The 11,239-nt window shown below is 51.4% G+C and overlaps 1 long non-coding RNA gene across 1 annotated transcript in view; it reads right to left on the bottom strand.

Annotated features, from left to right (window-relative positions):
• LOC111818864 overlaps window positions 1-340 on the bottom strand; it is a 3,144-nt gene extending 2,804 nt beyond the window's left edge. The window contains exons 1-2 of the long non-coding RNA XR_002822746.1: window positions 256-340; window positions 65-115 (exon numbers count right to left, since the gene is read on the bottom strand). This is a non-coding gene — a long non-coding RNA (uncharacterized LOC111818864). The remainder of the gene's footprint in view (window positions 1-64; window positions 116-255) is intronic.
• Window positions 341-11,239: the final 10,899 nt, after the last annotated feature.

The raw sequence follows: 11,239 nt of genomic DNA, 5'->3' as shown, positions 1-11,239 counted from the left end.
GGGGAGGGGAGGGGGCCCGCGGCGCCGCATCCTCCCCGCCGCCCACGCCCGCGAGGCTGCTCACCGCGAGAGCGCGACGCGTCGGGCAACCTCGGTTCGCGTCCAGGATCCGCCCCTGGAGCGAGAGAAGCGGGGTCAGCGCGCACCGGCTCTCACTGCAATCGGATCCGGGCGCAGTTCGGGGAACCGAGTCCCCGCCTTTGTGCCCGATTCCGCCCGCAAGAAGCCACCGCGGCGCCCGCGCGCAGGTGGTACCTGTCTTCCACGCGGTCCGCGGCGGGCCCGGCGCCCTGGGCTCCTCCCGGGTGCCAGCGGAGATGGCTCCCTCCGCTCCGCTCCGCCCGCCGCCGTTCGGGCCGAGACCGCTCCACCTCCCCGGGCGCGGGGCCGCTATGCAAATCGGCGCGATCGAAGGTTCGATCCGGACCGCGCGCGGAAGTCGATGTCAGCGCCCTGTGCATTAGGAGCCCGCGCTGGCGGGAGGAGGATTTTTTTTTTTTTTTTTTTTTTTTTGTTTAGTGTATGTTTTTCCCCCCCAAATTAAAAAAAAAAAAAAAAAAGGAAGGAAGGAAGGAAGAAATAAACAAACAGTGAAGGTGGAGTCTTGCCTGCTGGGCCTGGAGCCCAGGCGCGGGCTGGTGGACGCGCCGAACCCACCTAGGAGCGGTCGGTTGGAGCTTCGCGGCCGCCGGGAGGGGGCTGGGCGGCCAGGCGCGGACCTAGACGCCGCTGCGGATCAATACCCGTGCTGCAATCCCAGTAATTGTAGGGCTTCAAGCTTTGATTTTAAAGAAATAGGAGATGGCGTGGAGGCCGTGCCGCTGGCTTGGGGCGCCCACCGCTGGGCCACAGGCTCAGCAGCAGTGAGCAGGCCCGGAGCACTGGGCCACCTGGGGCTGGCATCTTGGCCTTGGTCTGGGGTGCTGGACTCTGGCCCAGGAAAGGAGCCGTGTGTGTCCTTGACCACCTTCTTTCAGACCAGGCCTGGCCACCTCCTGGCGGTGTGGAGCTCTGGACTCTAAGGTAGCCAGGGTTCCAGGATAGAGTTCCCTTGGGAGCATGCAGCCTGCGACCCCACGCCCCGACCCCAGCCCTAGTACGGTGGGACCTCCGGGCCAAGCCTGGGCCTCCTTGCTGCCAGCCGCCTGCAGCTTCTGGCTCCCCTGAAAATGACCATCTGTCATTCAATTAAGGTTTCAGGGCAGCTGATGGGGGAGCCAGGGTCAGCGACCCCAGGACAAAACGGCCTGCTGCCTGGGATGGAAGAAGTTCAAATGTTAAATGCGAAACATTGTGCCCTGTCCCGTCTAGGTCCCCACCGGGCCTTGGGTCCAGCCATGGACAGCAGTGGGGTGAAGGGCAGCGGTCATTAGCACTTAGGTTTCAGCTCTGGGCCGGGCTCCTTCTGTTGGGCTATTTTGACCAGAGAACCTTTAACCCTTCACGGAGAGCCCTCTCTCCAGGGAAGACAGATTGTCCAAGGGAGGCGAGGGAGGCCATCAGAGGAGGCAGCAGAAAGGGAAAACAGACTCTTCCTGGTTGCTTCTCCATGGGGCAAGCAACTGACCTGCTTGCAGGACAGAAGAAAGTTCATTGTTGCCAAAACAAGTTGGAAGATCTGCAAAAGGTTTTATCATTTGCATTTTAGCTTTGGAGGCGAGGTGCAGGTATTAAAGGCTGTGGAGCTCTGGGCCAGGTTGTGGGGGAGTGGAGCACACTTGCCTTTTATAGCTAAGCCTGGTGGGAGTGGTAAGAGCTCTAGCTAGCTGAGTACCACTGGGCTGGACATGTACATGATAGAGTGTGCCCCACAGTCATTTGCAGTTGCAGATACTGGGGTGGCCAGCCTTACCATTTTGAGACTTTCCTCTCATAAAATGAAGGAAAGAATTATTGTGACTAATGCAGTTTACAAAAGACAGGAAGCATGCACAGGCTGCGGGCCCTGGTATTAATGTGCTTGGCTCCTCCACACCAGATGGGAGAAACAGCCACACCCTTAGTTTTCTGTGGCCGGTTCAAGGGTGCGGCTTACTTGCTGACGGTGAAGACTGAAAGCAGCTCTATTAGCAAGGCTTGGAGAGCGCGGTCCTTGGGCAGGCTGGTCAGCCACAGAGGAGAGACCCAGGCCTGCCAGCGTCTCACCATGAAGCCTAGACCCTACATTTTGGAAGTAACTATCAGGCGTCAGTGGATCAATCAGTCATTCAGCACGAAAGCACCTTAGCAAATTTTTCACTGGATAGCAGTGAATAATGCATGGCCCTCTGGTATATTGACTGTGGTAAATGGTCTTTGAGGTAAGGTGTGGCAACAAGGACTTTTAAATAAAATCAAAATCAGAAAGTTTACCACAATCATAATAAATTGTTCAGTCATCTTCCTATTGACCCACATAGTATCTTTCTGAAGGAGCATTTGGAGTTATTTTTCCCCCTTACAAACAGACCAGAACAAATTGATGAATTGAGCTTTCACTATGCTAATTTAGACATTATAAATATTTAATTAACATCCCTAATAGCCAGTCATAGAGGGCCCCAGCTCTACTTTACACTCTTCTTAATCTAAAGTAAATGCTTTTCCCATTAATAGCCTAATGCCATTTTAGCAGCTTCCTCGGTAAAAGGGCCCTTGCTAGTCCAACAGGAGCGCGGGCGGCCTGCACTAGGTCGGGGTTCCTTCTTGGGCCTATGTGGACCCAGTCTCTTCACCCTGCTTTCCCAGTTCCTGCTGAAGTGGGGCTATCCTAGACGAGCGAGGAATACTCGGTGCTGTGTGTTCAGGATCAGACGCTTTTGAGGTTGAGCACCAGTAAACATGTGTTTTATTGTACTTATGCTTTAAATTTTCTTAGTCTATGTTTGGAGGCCAGAAGCGTTGCCTTCCTCATGGGGCGCTGGTCCATGGCCATGTCCCGTCTCAGTGCTCCTTACCTCCCTTCCCTTGCCCAGTTCTTTGTCTCTTTTCCGCTTGCCAAAGCTCCATCTCTTGGCTTGCTATGATTGGTCTTCTGCTTTGCTCTTTGATTTATGTATACCTTGGGCTTCTCATGGAGGTGAAACCATACGGTATTTATCCGTGCACGAGCGTTAGTAAGGTTTGTGTTAAAAAGCAGAACATAGATCATGGGTGGTGTATTTCCGGCCATGGGATGGGATAGGCTTTCTAGTGAAGAGTGGTGAAGTGAGAAGAGGCTGCTATTGTCTAGGCCTCAGACTGACAGGGAGAAGAAATTGTTCAAGACACAGCGCACGCTCAGGAAATGCTGGTGACTCTCTAAAAGCACCCAAACTCAGTGGCCTTTCTCTGTTCCCAGAGTCTCTACAGTTCCGTCATCGAAGTGCAATGCTGCCAGAGCTCTTGGCTGGGCTGCTGGTCTCATCGTTCCCACTCGAGAAGGGGGAGGCTGAGGGCAGCCTGACCACCCTGGAACCCGGCTGTCCGGGAGCCCTGAGTCGTGACCTTGGTTCCTGCAGCGTCCTCTCATGCAGCAGTCCTTGCGCAGTCTCCTTGTCCAGGAGAGTTCCAGAAGCAGCGCTGTATTCTCCTGGGCCAGGAATCAGGTCAGAACTGCGAGTTCAAGAAATTAGAAACTGCAGGTTCTCTGAGGCTGGCGCCAGCACCTGCAGGTGCAGGACATTGGCGTGAGCAGCTGGAGAAGAGACACCACTGCCACGGATGGTGTGAGGCTTGGGCCGGCTGAGCCTCCCCAGCCTGGAGCAGTTCTAAGGGAATTGCAGAAAATGGAGTTGTGTTTTGTGTGTTGCTGGCTCTAGAGAAAGTAGCAACCTTGAGAGGTTTGTTTGCTTGTTTAATTTATTTATTTATTTTTGGTGCTGAGGGTCGAACCCAGGGCTTCCAGCTGGTTAGGCAAGCATTCTTCCTCTGAGTCCAATCCCCAGACCTGAAAATATAACCTTGAATTATTTTTTTTTATTTGCTAGCACAGAATATATATATGCTACTTAATACAGTATATATGTTGGTACCAACATGATTGATATTTGTCTAGATGGAGAAAACATTGCAGTAAAATCACATACTATTTTTTTTTTTTTTTTTTTGTGGAACCGGGGGATTGAACTCAGGCCTTTGCACTTGCCAGGGAAGCGTTTATTCCACTGAGCCATCTCCCCGGCCCTCACATACTATTTTTATTTTTAATTTTTTTATTGTTTCTCTTGGTATTTTAAGCATGGTTTTAGTATTACATATTGCTGTTCTCAATGTAGTTGCTTAGTTCACAGATATGTGTATATACAAGATGGCTAAGGCAATTGTGCTAGAAGTTCCACCAGTTTTTTGAAAATAGTAGTTAATGAGTAGAATTCACACCTTGGCTAACTCCTTTTATTTTTGGTGCAGTTTCCCTTTTGCCGCTGGCTCTCTGTGGAAAGGCTGCCTAGACGGCCTGCTGGGCTGCTGAGCTGCTGAACAGGCGGGGCCGCAGTGGCCGAGCCCTGTGGGCTTTCGAGATGTGTGCCGCGGTGCTCCTTCCTGAGGGCGCGGGGCCCACATGGTACTGTGTGCGGCTTGTGTGCCCAGTGGAGGAAGAGCCCGTGCAGGCCCTATGAAAGGCCACCCTTAGGTCCCAGAAATGGGGAGCAAAGCAGGCAAGTCTCAAGCCTGCTTGACTATCCACTGCCCAAGAAGTCATCTTTGTTGCCAGCCTGCAGAAGGCGGTTCCTGATGCGCTTCAGAGGGCTGCAGCAGCTTGGAGAGAGGGTGGGGAGGAGCTCAGGGCCAGGAGGTCGTCCCTCAGGGCTTTAACCAGGCCCTCTTCCCTGGGGGGAGACTGGGCGGGGCTGGTGATGTGCAGACAGGGAGGCTGTGGGGGCCGAGGGCACTGGGGCCCTATGTCAAGGCTGTGGGCTCCTTGTGTCCCCTGGCAGCTGTGTGGGCGCGGCCCGAGTGGGAAGCCCTGGGCTGTGAGGGGCCTGTGCCCAGGAGGGCTTGGCTTTATCACTAATGAAGCAGAAAACCCACGGACTTCTTTGCCCTGGAATCAGAGGACCAACAAATACTGGGACAGGGAGGCCAACCTCACAGTGACACCAAAAAATGAACACAAACCTGGTATCCCTGCTTTCGAGATAGAAACCTTAGTCCATGAATGAGTTTCCCACAACTCCATTTTTCTGATTTAATTACAGAAAACTCATGGTGTTGAACTCGAGTGTTTCTGTTTATTTGTGTCACCTTTTCTCCCATCACAGCACACGCTCCATGGCTTTGTCTTGGGCGCTGCTCTTGCTCCATAGTGACCTTGCTTGGGGTGGGCAGTCTTGTCCTGGAGCCAAGATGCTGCCTCAGCCTGAAGTGCAGCTTCTGCTGCCATTGTGCTCCACAGAGTGACTCAACCTTGAAGAGTAGCATGATGTCACTGTCCTCCTGAGAGTGTCCCCAGCCCTGGGGCACAGAAGGTGTCTCACACCACACCTCATAGGAGGACTTCCTGCTGGCTCCCTGTGGACAATGTCCGTCTCCTGGATCTCTCTCGGAGGCCTCTTCTAGCCTCCCAGAGAAGCCCCACCCTGCTCTTCCTCAGAGTCTCTCCCCTCCTTCCCTCAGGCTCAGGGGCTACCCTTTAGAAGCCCATTCCCAGCAGTGTTGCTATTTGGGTGTGTAGTGTGGGCTCAAGATCTGGGGAACAGAAGGTATCCCCAAACATCAGACTGGTAGACTCTGTACTGGAAGAGTCCTTGGTCCAAGGACTTGGGGAAGGGGAAGAGAGGTCCCCAGGCACTGGCCCATGCCAGGGGGGCGGAGACTAGGAGCCAGGGCTTGTCTCTGTGCCTCCCATACTACATGGAATCTGGAGTTGCCCACAACCGCAGAGCAGAGAGGCTTCCAGCTCACTGGTCTGTCTGTCCTTGAGCAAGGACAGGTGACTTCTGTTGTTATTTTTAGTGCTGGTGTCCAGTTTAGTGCTCCCAAACTTAGGGGACTCTGATGTTAACTAGTAACCTAGTTTTCTGCCCACTTCTTTTGTGGTCACAAACCTGTGCTGCTGGGCACAGCAGAAAGCCCAGGCAGCCCTCAGGCTAGGGCTTCAGAGGAGCTAGAATCAGCTGGGCTGTGTGACCTTTGACCCTGCCCCCCCATGCCTGGATCCTGGACTTGATGGTTGGTGCTATAGTGATCTTCCTGGAGCAGGAGGCAGTTTTGAGGATAAAAGTGCTGTGTTAAAGATGGTGCAGGAGAAAGACGGAAGGAGCCTGGCTCCCCTGACCTCAACCGTCTTTCAGCCCTTGGTGCACCTATAGAATTCTTTGTCATGAGAGAGAAATTGGCCTCCATCGTGGCAGTCCGGGTTGTGTTGGATCTGTGACCCGCAGTCGAGTGTGTTCCTCAGGGCTGACCCGGACCTTAGACCTGCAGTCCCAGCAGCGATGCGGGAGGCGTGCACCTCTTCTTGGCTCTTCTGCAGCTCGCAGGGGGCGGTGCTCGCGTCTCCGCTGTCCCATCGCACCCAGGTGCTTCTGGTAACCTGGTTTTTAGTCTATATCTTCCCATTCATCCTCCTATTTGCTTAGGCAAATTAGCCACGGTCCACACGGCTTGTGATGCATGCCTGGTCCGACTGTCACAGGTCAACAGCCTGGAGCCATGTGTTCCTTAAAGAAGAGCAACAATACACACCAAGGACAGGTGGCCAGAGCTTTCTGCGGATCACAGGATTGTTTTATCCACACATGTGAAATGGAAGGGGCCACATCCCGCAGAAAAAGCTAACGCTATACGCTTCAGAGGAGCCAGGGACTCCATCACTCCAAAGAAGAAATATGTCCTCTCTTGTTTTCCGTTGTTGCTTGTAGGAAATGGGTTTGGATTTTCTCATATTTCTTGAACTAGACTCATTCATTGCTGACCCTTGTAGGCTTCCAGTTACTTCATCTGCTCTTAGGATGCAGTCATGCCTGAGCATTTACGTCCTGGAGCACCTGTTCGCAAGTGATAGTGTTTTACCTTTATTTCTTCTTTGGAGTGATGGAGTCCCTGGATCCTCTGAAACATATAGCGTTAGCTTTTTCTGCGGAATGTGGCCCCTTCCATTTCACATTTGCCGAGAAAACAATCCCTGGATCCGCGGAAAGCTCTGGCCACCTGTCCTTGGCGCGTACTGCTGCTCTTCTTTAAGGAGCGTGTGGCTCTGGGCTGTTGACCTGCGACAGTCGGACCAGGCGCATGTCACAACCCACGTGGACTGTGGCTCGTTTGCCTAGGCAAATCTGCACTCCTGAAAAGAATACGATTGAATACTTGAAAACATAGATCCAGTAAGATTTAGAAATTCAAAGCTCGCAGGCGCCGCAGTTGTAGAGTGTGACGGAGAAGGGCTCCTCCGAAGAAAAGTGGAATGGGAAGGCAGAGCTAATGTTTTAAGGGAGAGAGTCCTTTAACCATGAGGCACTTCTTAAATCTGTGCTATAAAGCTATCATTTGTAAATAGACCAAAATACATGACCAAAAATAAGGCTCCAGCAGCTTGTCTGGACTTGACAGCTCCACTCAAGCTGTCGGTTCTTAGGGCGGAGCGGGAGGGTGGTTAGGCAGAGCGCTGGAGCTTCACTTCCACTCACGCCAGGGCCAGTCCATTATGCAAACTACTTCAGGGGGCAATTTGTTAGGACAGAGAATTTGTCTCCACGTGCAATAGGAAGAGTCGCTGTCCGGAGCTTCATGCTGAATTCAAGCGGGTACAAGAAACTGATGTTTCTGATGCTTGTGGGTAGCCTTTTTTTTTTGGTCATCTTTTTGACGCAGGGTCTCACTGTGCAGTTCAGGCTGTCCTTGTACTCAGGCTGGTTTCAAACTTGCAGTGATCCTCCTGCCTCAGCCTCCCGAGTGCTAGGAAGATAGGTGTGTACCAACACACTTAGCCAGCCTCAGGGTAATCTTGCTTTCATCATTCCTAGAAAACTCTGCAGTTATTAACAAGGGAGTAAATACGATGAGACATTCTCTTTTACAAATATCTTTAACATTCAAATGAAAATAAATTTTGACCCATATTGGTAAGAATGTTCTATTTATCTTTCCGAGCTCTTAGTTTTGTTCTGAAATGTCAAAGATCCCTAACTAGATATTTGACATTAGAAAATTAATGATAGTCCCTCATTGGCATGCGTGGTCTATGTATTTCTAGACCTTCTTACTGTAATGACAATACAAATACAATTTTTCTCCATAGAGATAATACCGAATTGGGATAATGTCATAATTTTCAGATATATTAGAAGATGGCAGAGACATTTAAAACATAGGTTTAAAATGAATGGAAGAGACATAACATCCTAGTTCTTAAAACTTCCTGCCAAATAGGGCACATATTTGGTAGTGACTTCCTATCCCACTGCAGGACGAGTGACAGCCTGGAATTCCATCGCGGTCAGCGTGGGGCAGATGCGGCCTCTTCGCACCTCACGACCCCGCTGCCTGTTTCCGCTTTCCAAGTGCTGAAGAAGAGTACGACCCTGGCTGCCTGTTCCAGACCTTAGCTGCAAGGCTCAAGCTCGAGAAGACAAATGTTAGACTTAAATAAAAAGGCCGAGATGAAGGGTGTGAGGATAGTTCTTCTCTTTGGCTGGGTTATCCTTTTATTTATTCTTTTTGGATGGTGTATCGTCTTCTGCTAACTCCAAGGAAGTTTAAATATGTTTGCTGGCAATCGATAAATGTGTCTGCTGAGGGAGGCTAAGTTGGTAGTTAAGGCATAGTAAGGGCCGCAGACCCAAGTCTAGATGGGAAAACTGGGCGGGGCTGGGCCTTGCAGGCCGTTATGGGCAGTGAGGGAGACCCTGTGCTGCCTTCCAAGTTCAATGGGAAGTCCCTGGAAACAAAGCCGAAGATGGAGAGGAAAAGAAGGGGAAGGGGAAGAAGGAGATGCAGGAGGAGAAGGAGGAGATGGAGGAGGAGAAGAAAGAAGGAGAAACAGAAGGAGAAGAAGAAGGGCTGGAAGACTGCAGAGCCAGGACTGGACCCAGGGCCTGGCACCCACCAGGCAAATGTTGCACCACTGAGTCACAGTTCAGCCCCAGGACTTAAATAGAGAGCTTCACATTACAATTTGAGTTTGAAAAGCCCCCTCTGGCTGCTCTCTTGGGAATGGAAGGTGACGGATCAAGAGTTGAATGGGGGTGCGTGGTGGGGCTATTACAGTTTCAGATGAGGGCAGAGTGTTTGGGCCCAGGTAGTGGCAACTGTAGGCAGAAGCATGGAAGTTCTGGAATAGGTGGAACTTAGAGCTGCTGCAGCAGAACTGGAGGGCGGCAGGGGGGGAGACAGTTGTCCCCGTGAAGATCTCTGGCTTCAGGGCCCAGATGGAGCTGGTGTCACCTACTGACCCAAGCAAACTGGGGAGGAATGGAGTGTTTTCAGAGGCGAAGGAGAAGAAATCCATAGCCCTCACTTCGTGTTTTACATCTGAGGAACCTTTCGTGCCTCTTCATCTCGTGCTACCAGAGATGGCAAAATGCAGGCAGCCCTCAGGCTGGATCCAGCTATGCTACTGCGAGTGGAAGATCAAGCTGTGTGTGCCTCACACCGCAGCTCTTTCGCGGAAGGTCTCATGTTTAAGGGATTTGTTGGTCGTTAGGATTCTGTGGCGCTGTAATGTGTCATTTGGATGCGACGGGTACAGGGAAGAGCGTTGCTGGGCCCCTGGAGGGGCGACCGCTGCTGCAGCACAGCTGGGGATTCCTCTTCCGCGACCGAAGAGTGCGAGGTGGCAGAGCCATGCTGGCCGGAAGTCCCTCGCTGTTGTTGGGAGCAGGTATGCTATCTGCGGGAACAAACTAACCTCAGAACTTTCACAGGCTTTCCCCAGAATCCAACATGGATGCGCCTGGGTAGTGGCTGGTCTTCCCTGCTATCTCGCAGGGAGCTTGGCCTTTCCAGCATGGTGTTCTGGGGCGGAGCCTGTGTGCTGGCCTGGGAGGCAGGGGACAGTGAGGACACTCGCAGGAGGTCATGTGCGCAGGTGCAGGAGTGCTGCGTGCTGTGTCACCTCTGTCCCTTGCTCAGCTGTATCTAGTGGAGTTTAGCTTTGGCCCAGCAGGAACAGGGAACAGCTAGAGTCCCGAGTCCTTTGGTTCTGAAGGGCCATACTCTCGAGGGCTTGTTCCATCCTTAATTTGGGGGCCAAGGATAGAGAATACTGCCTCTGACACTTGGCTCTTTCCTTATCTTACTTTTTTAGCTTTTGAAAATTAATGCTACAATTCTTTTTTCTAATAAAAACCATGTCTTACTCCCAAGCAGGTTCTTTTGCCTATGTATTGCATCTTTATATATTTGCTACCGGTCAAGCCTTTCATCTGGAACATTTTAAGATGTTGAAATTCAGTAATTTTTGACTTACAATAATGGCAGGTTTTGTTCAACCTAATAGAAGGTTCTAGCACAGTTCGATATTTCCCTTTTGCTTTTTCTTTTGACATCAGTTGGTCTCCACATCTGGATGTTCTTCTAGACATATGGGCCAAGAATTTGCACAGGTATTTCTTCAGAGAAGATGCAGAAATGGCCACCAGGAGCAGGAACAGATACAGAACATCTTTAGTCCTTGTTTTTTTTTTTGGAGCCAGGGATTTGAACTCAGACCTTTGCGCTTGTCATCTTTTGTCTTGATGGAAATGTAAACCCAAACCCCAGTGAAATACCACTTCCCCCAGCCTGGGGAGCGGCCGAAGCTGGACACCGGTCACAGGTGGGTGAGGCAAGACTGGGCCAAGAACAAAGAGCGCCTCAGGAGAGCCGGTGGCTGCTGCTAGGCAAGGCTGCGCCACGTGGTGCTGGCTTTGTCAAGTGTATAGTCTACGCCCCTACCGTGGTGAGCAGTTTCCTTTCCTCCCAGAGAGAGAGAGAGAGAGAGAGAGAGAGAGAGAGAGAGAGAGCGCTCCACTTGAGAACATCTGTCTCTTACCCTTATTCTGTCTCTTACCCTTATTCTGTCTCTTACCCTTATTCTGTCTCTTACCCTTATTCTGTCTCTTACCCTTATTTTGTCTCTTACCCTTAGTTTTTCTGTCTTCTTGCTGTCCTTCCTCTGGGAACATCGAGAGCTGCGCTGAAAGCAGCAGCCCACTAAGATGGTTACAATAAAAAGGTGGAGTGACAATAAATGCAAGTGTGGGAGACAGTGGAGGAACTGGGACCTCACCCCTCGCCAGGGTCATGTAGAGCGGCGCAGCCACTCCACCCGGAAGTGAGAAGTTTCACATTGCCTTTCTTT

Source organism: Octodon degus, unplaced genomic scaffold, assembly GCF_000260255.1.
Source record: "Octodon degus isolate 3935 unplaced genomic scaffold, OctDeg1.0 scaffold00105, whole genome shotgun sequence".
Taxonomy (NCBI): Eukaryota; Metazoa; Chordata; class Mammalia; order Rodentia; family Octodontidae; genus Octodon; species Octodon degus.
Note: the sequence above shows the minus strand (reverse complement) of the source record. Positions and strands in the feature narration are given on the sequence as shown.